This window comes from Gymnoscopelus microlampas (assembly GCF_963454915.1).
Source record: "Gymnoscopelus microlampas genome assembly, chromosome: 16".
In the NCBI taxonomy this organism is placed as follows: Eukaryota; Metazoa; Chordata; class Actinopteri; order Myctophiformes; family Myctophidae; genus Gymnoscopelus; species Gymnoscopelus microlampas.
Window position 1 is genome coordinate 36,565,182 of NC_139953.1, and position 12,500 is coordinate 36,577,681.

Here is a 12,500-nt window from a genome sequence, read left to right on the forward strand (position 1 = left end):
AAAGGGACAAAATGGCAAGAGGCTGATACGTGATACAGCACGGTTTAAAAATAGGCCTTCCACTGTGACGGAGGAGAGAGAGGGGGGGGGGGGGGGGCGGCGTTTTATGACCTCCGCACGACACCTCTTGGTTTACACCCTACGGCCCTATACGCCATGGGGTGGCTGACGCTCGAGCGGCGCTTTGGAGGGAAAAAAAAAGAACCTAGACGTGTTACTGCCGCTCCGCCACGATGCTTCACTATACCCTAGAGCTTGTAGATCTGCTTTTTTTTTTTTTTTTTGTGAAAATGTGTGCAAATCTTTGAATATATTCTTACTATAAAGCGAACATTTTTAACTCAGATCTTTGCTTCTGGGGGGGGGGGTCCCTGGAAGAACATATGTTGAGAGATGGGGGGGTCCGCGACCAAATACATGTCATTTTGGGGGGGTCCTTGACATGAAAAAAGTTTGAGAACCACTGATATTGTAGCGACAGGATTTAGAAGACATTTGTAGAATCCCCCCAGAGGCAAAGAATTGAGTTACAAATGTTCGCTTTAAAAAACAATATATATTCAAAGTTTTGCACACATTTTCACGATTTTTCAAAAAATAGCAGATCTACAAGCTCGTAGCGCGGCACTCGGTGCCGCGCTACGGGCTTGTAGATCTGCTATTTTTTGAATAGCCCAAAAGAAATCTTTAAAAATGACACACACAGACAGCATTCCCGGTCTTAATGGGTTAAAAAACATTAAGTGTTGAAAGGCTTTAGTTTAGGGTTTGTCCGTTTTTTTTTTTCCAATGCAAAACGGAACTTTGAGAACAGAGGGAATCAAACATTCTCACGCAGCGTCCTGGTTTTGGGGGGGGGGAGAGTCAATGGGGGGGGGGGGGGGGGGGGGGGGGGTTCTGGATGGCGTTGAAGCATAAAAGATCTCCCTGAGAGAATGCTATACCTTTTCAGGCTGGGGGGGGGGGGAGTGGGGGGGCGGGCTGGGGGGGAGTCGGGACTTTTTGTTGTTGTTTTTTTTTTTTTTTATGTCAGAGGTTCAGAGCGCACCATGTTGAGAATCATCCAAAAAAAAACATCATGACATCATGCCGTAGAAATGCACGTGAGAATCCCAGGCAGATTTTCTCTCTCTCTCTCTCTCTCTCTCTCTCTCTCTCTGTCTCTCTCTCTCTCTCTCTCTGTGACTGCAGCTTTACCGCACACATCAATCAGAGTGGGTCTGTGAAAGGAAAAGGGAAAAGAATTGGGGAGACGGAGGAGCCCCCTTTTTTTTTTCTCTCCTTCTTCTTCTTTCGCAAAGCATTAGCAGGAACACTTGATTCAGGGGCGTCACACGTTCTGAATCGGGCCGAACTCTGGAGGTGGTCTTTCACCACGTTTTTTTTTTTTTTTTGTCAAGTCTCTAATATCCCATTAAGACCTGGGGCTGTGTCATTTTTAGATTTGAGCTGAAAAGCATTATTTTACACTTTGGGCTATTCAAAAATAGCAGATATACAAGCTCATAGCGCGGCACCGAGTGCCGCGCTATGAGCTTGTAGATCTGCTATTTTTTGAAAAATCGTGAAAATGTGTGAAAATGTGTGAGTTAAAAAAACATTTTTAACTCAAATCTTTGCTTCTGGTTGTCCCTGGAATAAAATATTTTGATGGGGGTCCCTCGCCAAATACATATAATTCTGGGGGTCCTTGACATGAAAAAGATTGAGCACCACTGATATAGAAACATACATTTTTAAGAATGCTGTTGAGATTTAGTAGACATGTAGAATCGGCTTCAGGTCTCAATGGGATATACGAAGGAACTGTATGAGTCATGAGACATGTGTGTCTTTATGTGCATGAGGAAATGAAAAAAAAAAATGAGATAAAAGTTTTGCTTTTAATTTCAGAGGGAAGTGTTTCCATGCTGACAACATCACTTCTGTTTTTTAGCTGGAACACCGATTCTTCAGACTGAGCTATTGCTCACACTTCCAAATAAATGAAAGCTTTTTCTTTTTTTTTACCACCGTTCATTGTATTGTTTTAACATAAAAACAAGCAAATATACTTACTGACTGAACTAGCTCTTACAGTAATCACTTAAACCATTGGTTTTCAACATTTTTCCATGCCAAGGACCCCTAAATTGATGTCCATTTGGCCGCGGAAACCCCATCTGAAAATGTTTTGAGCCAGGGACCCCCAGAAGCAAAGATCTGAGTTATAAATGTTCGCTTTACAAAAATATATATAATCAAAGATATGCACACATTTTCAAGATGTTTTCAAAAATAGCAGATCTACAAGCTCGTAGTGCGGCACTCGGTGCCGCGCTATGAGCTTGTAGATCTGCTATTTTTGGAATCGCCAAAGCTAAGTGGATAAAATGATTGTGACGCTATGTTAACTAATTTCGCTGGGGATCCCCCAAGGACCACTGGTGGTCCCCGGACCACTGGTTGAGAACCACTGACTTAAACTTAGTACTTAGTTGACCAGGGTCCCCCCAGGGGACTACATAATGAACGTCTGCTAGTATTTCCCGCTGTACACCAAATCTTTTTTAGCTGAAAATAGTCAATATACAAAGATCTGCTATTTTTTTTGCTGAATGTTCGCCCGTAGAATATAGGCCCCACTGGGGTTCATGTGGTCAAAGTCGGGCACTTTATTCAACATAGAAATTGTGCCGATTCAAAGGCATTCCAGAGGTTTCGACGGGCATAATTTCTCTCTCCCACTCTGTATCATAAGTGCATGCAACATGCCTCCAGAGTGACAGGAACAATGGCCCCTTTCATGGGGCTATAGCTATCCCCCCAGGGGCTGAAGAAGATGGCGAGTAGTACCCATGCATCATGGGAACTAGACAGGGCTACTCTCTGGTTATACAGTGTGGGGCATGGCGCGGACACATCAGAGAGCCTCAAGCCAAACAGGGGAAACAAGCCATGTCACTTTAACAGCACAGCCATCTGCCCCCATACGTGATTCATATACTTTCAGCGGGCCGCCCAGCTGCTTTTCAGGACACGAATAACACAGAGGGGGGAGAAAAAAATGGAATGATGGAAATAAGTCTGTGCGTCTGAGCGAGTGAACTCTTTGAACCCTTTACACTCGGACACATGGAGGATCAAGGCCTTTAACTGGGGCGTAGCGGATTAAACCAGGGCCCCTTAGAACAAGGCCACACAGACCTACTATGATTCTCGAACCGTTTTAATTTCAAGGTTTTTTTTTTGGTACACAGTTAACTTTTGAGAATTGGTTCTCAAAGTGGGGGTCCGCGGACCCCCAGGGGTCCCCCCTTGGGGGAGGTACCAGGGGGTCCACAGCAGAACTAGTTAATATGGTGTCACATGACGTCATTTTAACCACTTTGACCATATTTTATTCTTTGGGCTATTCAAAAATAGCCAAAAATATTCAAAATTTGGGAAAATCCTGGCACAAAAATATCTATGGAGACAGGGGGTCCGCAGCCCCGAAAAAAACCATAATTTTGTAGATCTGCTATTCAAAAATAGCAGATCTACAAGCTCATAGCGCGGCAGTGCCGTGCTACGAGCTTGTAGATCTGCTATTTTTTTGGAAAATCCTGGCACAAAAATATTTTTGGAGACAGGGGGTCCGCAGCCAAAAAAAAAAAAAACATCACTTCGGGGGTCCTTGACATGAAAAAGTTTGAGAACCACTGCTCTAGTCTAGTACACTCTCAAGAGTTACAGACCCGCATATAAGTGTTCATTTGGACCCCCTGGTGGTGGTGGTGGTGGTCCCCGCCCCGGACCACCGAAGTTGAGAAACGTCACTATAGAACAGGAACCACACCAAAAGGACCCCCGCACGGCACTTTCAGTCGTGTCACACAGAGAGACGCCAGTCGTCCACGTGGTTTCCGTGCTAAGCGCCATTTAACAGTTGTACTCTTACTACTCTGATGGCATTAGCTCCCAGTATTAGCGCTATAAGCCACAAACCTTGACTATGAGACTAACAGCGTCCTGGACACAGGGTGCCATTGTGCTAACGCTAATAGTGTGCTAATAAAGGAGCCTTGACTTTATACACACATGTGAGAGCTTTCATAAAGAGATTTGGGAGCAGCGTGTCATCATTAAGGGAGTCATAATTTCCCCTTTCGGCAAAAACCAGCCCCTTCAATTGGGATATTATGATGTCCAGATTTAAACATTATACCCGAGCCAAGAAGCAGGAGGAAAAAAAAGATTCTTCTTTTTATATATAAGAGTAAGCCGACGGAGTTGTTAACAGTCTAAGGTCCTTAACTCATTTAGACCGGGAAGGCATCTGTGTGTCATTTTTTAAAGATTTCTTTGGGCTATTCAAAAATAGCAGATATACAAGCTCATAGGATCTGCTATTTTATTTTTAATCGTGAAAATGTGTGAAAATGTGTGAAAATCTTTGAATACAACATTTTTAACTCAAATCTTTGCTTCTGGGGGTCCCTGGAACAAAATATTTTGAGATGGGGTCTGCAGCCAAATACATATAATTTTGGGGGTCCTTGACGTGAAAAAGTTTGAGAACCACTGATATAGAAACATACGTTTTTTCAAAAAAACTGTTAGGATTTAGAGTACATTTGTAGAATCCCCAGAAGCAAAGATTTGAGTTACAAATGTTTGCTTTAAAAATATATATATATTCAAAGATTTTCAAAATGTTTCAAAAATAGCAAAAATAGCAAAAATACCAGATCTACAAGTTCATAGCGCGGCACTCGGTGCCGCGCTATGAGCTTGTATATCTGATATTTTTTGAATAGCCCAAAAAAATCTTAACATGACACAGATGCGTTCCCGGTCTTAATGGCTTAATAAAGATTTACACTTGGGTATGACGGGGGTGTGAATAGAACAGATGAATGAGCCATTATTCTTACAACATTTAGGTCAAAACTACATGCTTCTATACTCTACTAGAGCACCTGCAAAGGAAGTCACACAAGGAAGCTTGATTTCCTTTACAGTTTGTTATAAATGGAAAGGCACATAACATCAAGAATTTATCGGTCTCTAGCGGCCAGGGAGGTAGGGGTGTTTCTTTTTCGTTTCTCCAAAAGCTGTAAGAACAATGCTCTACAATTTTCTTTCTGATCCCAAAAAATCATTAATCTTTAAATAACGATCTTTTAGAGCGGGGAGTATTCCTTTATTGTTTATTAGGAGAATGATGAATTACATTTCCATTAAACTACTTTTTAAGCCCCGACAGTATACTTCGTCGTACGGAAAAAATAAATGATCTGCGTGATAAGCTCACACAACGCGTTATGAAAAACATAAAGCAGAAATAGAAATTTGTTGAAAAACTTTTGAAAATGTGCCCAAAAAATATGGACGCCAGGGTTAATGTGGTAAAACTGTCTCTTGGCTGGTGTATAACACCAAGACGAAACAGGTGTCATAAACGAAAATGTCAAAAATTCTAATTTGAGTGTATATATAAAAACTTTTTTGGGGGGGAAAATGCCAATTTGACTATTAACCTATTAAGGCCTGAGGTTCTGATTCTACAAATGTCTTCTAAATCCTAACATTTCTTTTGAAATGATCTACAAGGTCGCGCTACGACCTTGTAGATCTGCTATTTTTGAATAGCCAAAGTGTAAAATAATGTTTTGTTTTTTTTTGCTCAAATCTAAAAATGACACACAGATGCGTTCCAGGTCTTAATGGGTTAAAACAAAATACTCAAACAATCCCATAACATGTCACACAACACAACAACGGGCCGAAACTCAGCATGGATGTTAGTCAGCTGTCACAATGCCACCGCCAGTCACAAAGCCATGTGTGTTCACACAGTGTGACCACAAGAGCTAACACATGTAAAAAGAAAGAAGAAGAAGACGCAGAACAAGACAAAAAAAAGAAGAAAAGAAATTAAGTGAAAGACTGCCAATTTAAATCATGATTTGAGTGGTAAGGGGGGGAAATTAAAGGCTGGAATTGGTTGGGTACTTACAGATTGACCTTCCATCAGGTAATTGTGATGAGTGATCATTTATTGAAGAGTGTCACAGGGTACTCTGTGTGCCAGCGTCACTACATCACTACTAACACAATACAGATGCCATGCCAGATAGATATAGGTGACTGACTGGCAGGCACGGTGGTGGGGAGGGCTTCCCCCGACGAAACAAAACCTCCCAGCTGAATCTAATTAAACTTAATCCATTAAGACGGGGGAAACGCATACTGTCGTTTTCAATTCTTGAGTTATAACCATTATTTAATACTTTGGGCTATCTACGAGCTTGTAGATCTGCTATAAGAAAAGAAATTGAAATTGTGAAAATGTGTACAAATCTTTGAATACATAATATTTCTTTAAACAACATCTTTAACTCAAATCTTTGCTTCTGGGGGGAGGGGGGGGGGGTGTATTTGGCCACCGAACCCCATCTCAAAATATATTGTTCCAGGGACCACCCCGCCCCCTCAGAAGCAAAGATTTGAGTTAAAAATGTTTATGTACTCAAAGATTTGCAAAAATGTTCAAGATTAAAAAATAAAAAAAAACAGCACATCTACAAGCTCATAGATCTTTGTGCCGCGATATGAGCTTGTAGAGTTGCTATTTTTTAATAGCAGAGAAGCTACTGCAGTGTCTCACTGAGTCAAGGCTTAGCTCCATGTTCACAATGAATGAGTTGCTGCTGTACACGATAAATAATGCTTTTATATCATTGTTTACGTAGAGAACAATGTAGAGAACGATGTGACACTCACTGACGTCAATACAATTAAAAGCACTATTATTAATTCTGACAAAACTAAACAGTATTTCGCCTCAAATGCAATGTTACACTGTCATTCACCAGTGACATCAAACCCTAAGCCAGTGGTTCTCAAACGTTTTTAGTGCAAAGGACCCCCCAAAATGATATGTATTTGGCCGCGGACCCCCATCTCAAAATATTTCGTTCCAGCAGGGACCCCCCCAGAAGCAAAGATTTCGAGTTACAAATGTTCCTTTAAAAAACATATATATTCAAAGGTTTGCATAAAATGTTCACGATTTTTCAAAAATAGCAGATCTACACGCTCATAGCGCGGCACTCGGTGCCGCGCTATGAGCGTGTATATCTGCTATTTTTGAATAGCAGATCCACACGCTCATAGCGCGGCACTCGGTGCCGCGCTATGAGCGTGTATATCTGCTATTTTTGAATAGCCCCAAAGTATAAAAGGTTAAAGTGGTTAAAAGTATTGTGATGCTATATTAACACATTTTGCTGGGGACCCCCTGGAACCCCCCCCAAGGACCCCTGGGGGTCCCCGGACCCCACTTTGAGGACCAATGCCCTAAGCTACTCCTGTTCTGTACAATGACATGACACAATGTCCTCTCTGTAAGATGGCGCTGGTTTAAGAGATGTCAAACGACTCCCCTGAGATAAGGATCGACGGGGCCAAATCTCCCCAGCGTTCTCCCACTGGTGTGTCTGTTGATAAGAAATCTACCCACTCAATCTAGAACAGACGACCTTGTGACGCAATTTGATGTCGTTCACTGGGACTCGAGACATCAGTGGAGCGATGAGGAGTCTCAATGAATCATACGCAGAGCTTACAGTATAGCAAAGATTCTAAAGCAGGGGTCTTCAACAGGGGGTCCGGGACCCCTAGGGGGTCCTCAGAGTTACTACAGGGGGTCCGCCAAATGTTTGTGTGGTATGATTTCTTTTTTCGCATTAACCACTTGATAGTATCCCTATTCTGAGGAGAACTTTAGCCAAAAATAGCAGATCTACAAGCTCACAACGCCTCGCACTGCGAGGCGTTGTGAGCTTGTAGATCTGCTATTTTTGGCAAAGAGGTATAGATATAGAGGGAAAAAAGAGCTGACCAGAGCTGACCAGGTTAACCTGAAACACAATTTTATACAATATAGAGGGGGTCCCCACTTCATCTCTCTCTCAGGGTCCTTGGTTGAAGATCCCTGTTCTAAAGAGATCCTACAAAGTAATCTTCATTCTCTGTCAATGAATGCTACTTACAACGTTACCAAAATGTGAATTCTTGTCTTTATTCCATATTTCATCATGCATCAGGTACATTGTTGACTGCTGGTTACATTTCAATATTTTAGCAACTCTTTATGGTATAAATGAATCACACAAATTAATTGGATAAAGACGTTCTAAGATTTTAAAAGTATTACATTAAATCAGTGGTTTTCAACATTTTTTCATGCCAAGGACCCCTACATTGACATACATTTTGGCTGCGGACCCCCATCTGAAAATGTTTTCCGCCAGATGCAAAGATTTGAGTTAAAAATGTTCGCTTTAAAATATATATATATATTCAAAGATATTATGCACACATTATCACGATTTTTCAAAAATAGCAGATCTACAAGCTCATAGCGCGGCACTCGGTGCCGCGCTATGAGCTTGTATATCTGCTATTTTTGAATAGCCAAAGCTAAGTGGTTTAAAATGATTGTGACGCTATGTTAACTAATTTCGCCGGGGACCCCCTGGTACCCCCTCAAGAACCCCTGGTGGTCCCCGGATCACTGATACTAAATCATTAATATCAGTTCTAGTTCATTTTTTTAAATTCTCGAACGCATTTGATAAACGGTCGATAATGTTAGATACTGTAACCGCATCACAGCAAACTCTTACTGAACGCTCCTCACTGAGGAGTCCAGGTAACTGGACTGATGCTTCGCTTTGAAAACGAGTCCGTGTTCAAGTGAAGTATATAGATGTTCTGCTTTTATGTAATCCCCTCCTGAAGGATTGTGCGAGTACAGGGTTCAAACGGATTGCGCTGTGTGAAAACGATGTGTGCTTCAGTTCAGACGTGAGCGAATACTCCGCTAAGCATGATGAGAACCAATTTGCCTCCTTTCCCTCCAGACACAATCCCTGAGAGAGATGAAAGGTTCGCAAGCGAGGGCTGTAATCCGTCTAAATGGCCGGGCCCTACAGCCTTTCATGCATGCAGCACACTATTGATCGGCATTCTCTCTCTCTCATTTATGCCTCTCATCCAGCCAGCAGCACTCTCACTCACTCTCTGTCTACTCAAGTCTCTTCTCTTATTCGGTTCTCATGTTGTCTGCCTTCGCTCCTCTCTGTCTCCCTCCCTCTCTCTTTCTCACATTATTTTGCCCATTGTTTTACCTCCTCGTTTGTTTTACCCCCTCTTTGCCTACAATGACATACAAAGAACACGGTGAAGCGGCGTTCTGCTTCTACGGACCGACAGCGTGGAATAAACTCCCATTACACCTAAGACAGGCAGCCTCTGTGGATATCTTTAAAGCACAGCTCAAGACCTACTTCTTCACTCTTGCTTTTAGCTGATTTTTTTGGTTGATTTAAAAAAAAAAAAAAAAAAATCTCTGTGTTATTGTCCTCACTGTATTGCCTGATTCACTTCCCTTTGCTATTATTTTAATGTGTTTTATGCTTTTGCTTTTCTTATTTGCTTTATTGTTAAATTATTTGTAACTGTAATTGTATTCTTGCTATGTAAAGCACTTTGAGCTGCATGGCATGTCATGTCATGAAAGGTGCTATACAAATAAAGTTTATTATTATTATTCATTGTCTCTTGTCGCTCTCACTCTCGTCGTATAGGAAAGCGTCCTCTACAGGTGGTAATGGTTACTGTGATGTAAGGGCTAACGTTCTCATGCTTAATGTATGTACGACAGAGTACAGATCAGGCTTAAACCGGTTTAGGGTCAAGTGTCTTGCTCAGGGACACTTCGACACATTGCTGAGAGCTGCTGGGATCGTACCTGGGACTTCCGGCAGTCCTAGGCAGGCTCACTAAGCATTCAGCTACGGCCGCCACCCCCCATATTTTATCCTTTTTTTTAATTAAAAATAAATAAACTAGATATGGTGTCTTCAACGTTTTCAGCCCAAGGACTCCCTAGCTGAAAGAGAGATAAAGTAGGGACCCCCTCTATATTGTATAAAATTGTGTTTCAGATTAAAAAAGAATTGTTTACTTGGTCTGCTCATTTTCCCCTCTACACCAAACACCTCTTTGCCAAAAAATAGCAGATCTACAAGCTCACAACGCCTCGCAGCGCGAGGCGTTGTGAGCTTGTAGATCTGCTATTTTTGGCTAAAGTTCTCCTCAGAAAAGGGACGCTAGGGTTTAAGTGGTTAAGGTAAATCTTGCATTTACTTTAGTCAACGTAACAAATAAGCTACAGTACAAGTATGAGACATATATCCTGCCAACCTCCACCTCTCCCAAGTGGGCTGTCAAACGAATATTCGATATTCGAATATTGGGAAAATATGTATATTCGAATATGAACATTTATATTCAAATTTTAAAAAATAGAAAACTAAAAAATGTTTTTTTTTTTTTTTATGTTTATTTGACAGGGACAATACAAAAAAACAATGTATGAAGTTATAAAAACAAACAGAAGATATGTTTTATTGGATCCGAGCACTCGATACATTGTTTTTTGTACAGTTTCTGTAAAAAAAAATAATAAAAAAACATATTTTTTGAAGAAAAAAAAATATATATATATATTTTATAATAATAATAATATTCGAATATTTTCGAATATCTGCACATTTTTAAGACCAATATTCGAATATAATTTTGTATAAGTTGACAGCCCTAAGTGGAACCATCCACATCGAGGTGGCAGGATAATATAATCCTACTGTAAAATGGCACGCAGGATTTGCACGCTAACAAAAGTGTTGCTCAAAGCGTTACGGTATTATTTTGACATATATCTTGTCTTTAATGGGAGACCTCGTGGTCTCAGGCCGACAGTGGGTTGTCTAACAGCCCCTCGCCTAGCTGACCTTTTTTCTTTTACCATATGTCCTTAATGACACCACTTGTTGGCCAGTGGGGCATGTGTACGCCGTGTGACATGTGACCTGGGCCAACGGCGCGCAAGTGCAACAACAACAGCCTGCCCTTGTGCCTCACACACACTCCACAAGTTCAATATGCGGGGCGGGGGCACATTTGTTATCACTGGAGGTCCCTCTCTGGGCGCACTACACCTGCTGTGTGTCAATTATAACCCTTTGTTGACCGAGCCGTTTTTGAAACTACAAAGGGTTAAAGAGGGCTGCATGATTATTACGCACGGTCAAATCCTGAGAGTTTAAATTAAAAACCCAGGACGTACTTAGTAAATAAGTGGTTCTCAGCCAGTGGTCCGGGGACCACCGGTGGTCCTTAGGGGGTTCCAGGTGGTCCCCAGCTAAATGACGGAGAGTTGGTAACCAAATGGACCCCTTATAGATCTTTAACTCTCGAGAGCGTAAAATGAAACCAAATGGACCCTCACGGGTCCATTTGGTTTCATTTTACGCTCTCAAGAGTTAAATTATTGTTAAACATCTGCATTCCTTAATTTACAAGAAGTCTACACAATTAGAGAATGTAGAAGAATTGTTATTTTGATCGACGTTTGCCTGTCATCTCTCCTATTGGTACCAACATCAACACAGCATGGAATTGTGGACAAAATCTTATCCAACGATGACAAAATATTCTAAAGTCTTGGGTCTGAGAGGCTATATCTCATCAAACGGTGGTCTGTGGCTCAAATGCCGAATAAATAATGGACCTTGATATAGTAATGCATAGCATAGTAGTAACTGCAGCGTAGTAGCCACCGCCAATATGAGTTGTGATGTGTAGCATAGACATATGCTAGGTTTGAGGTTTACCTGGCGTCCTAGTTTCTTTGAGGCTCCACATTGTTGTCTTTGCACTCTCCTTATGTGATTATTTACCGTGCCATCTGTTGACTAGCGTTCGCGCTTACTCTGCTTTCTCTGATTTCACACTTGTAAGTCGCTCTGCTTAAGAGCGTCTGCTTTACATGCCTGCATTGAAACTGAAATTGAAAAGGAATGATTTGGGGGAAATCAAATTATTACACTGCATTCTGTTTTTTTGAGGCACACTGTATGTGAGTGACTATACTGACCAATCACAGGGGGGCTGTCGAAATAAATTGAAAGGCTTCAACGTTGCCTCTATGCCAGTAGTCTAAAAATGATTATGAAGTGCGGAAACTCGAACCGTGGTATGTTTATACTGTTAGGCTGTTGAAAAGTGCAGCCTTGTAAGGAAGAGAGACACATAGAATTTGCAACTTCATTGGCAGCGGGATTTAAGCCGTTTTTATTGCCTCATTCACTTTAAATTACAGGATGAAGTTAAGTATAAAGCTGGTTGACAAGTATCCACATTAGGATTACTCGCCCGCAAGGAAAAGCCGTATTTCAGTGTCAAAACGGTGGAATTGACTAGGGGCCGTATACTTTCACCGTTTTTTCCATCCCACAACGTGCGTGCAACAAACGGAAAAACCCACCGGCGCTAACCGCATCGTCTGAAATTGCATCCCTTTCCTTTCACCACCGCCTCTTTCATACTCTGTAGCGTCAATTGTTTGCTCTGGCCCTTTGCTTTGCTTCTTAGGTGTACACAACATTACAATAACCATAGGG

General features: G+C 41.5%; 1 protein-coding gene across 1 annotated transcript in view; it reads right to left on the reverse strand.

The window, feature by feature from the left end:
- The window catches only part of bach2b (BTB and CNC homology 1, basic leucine zipper transcription factor 2b), a 161,722-nt gene that overhangs the window by 131,410 nt on the left and 17,812 nt on the right, over positions 1–12,500 (reverse strand). The gene's annotated exons all lie outside the window — the stretch shown is intronic.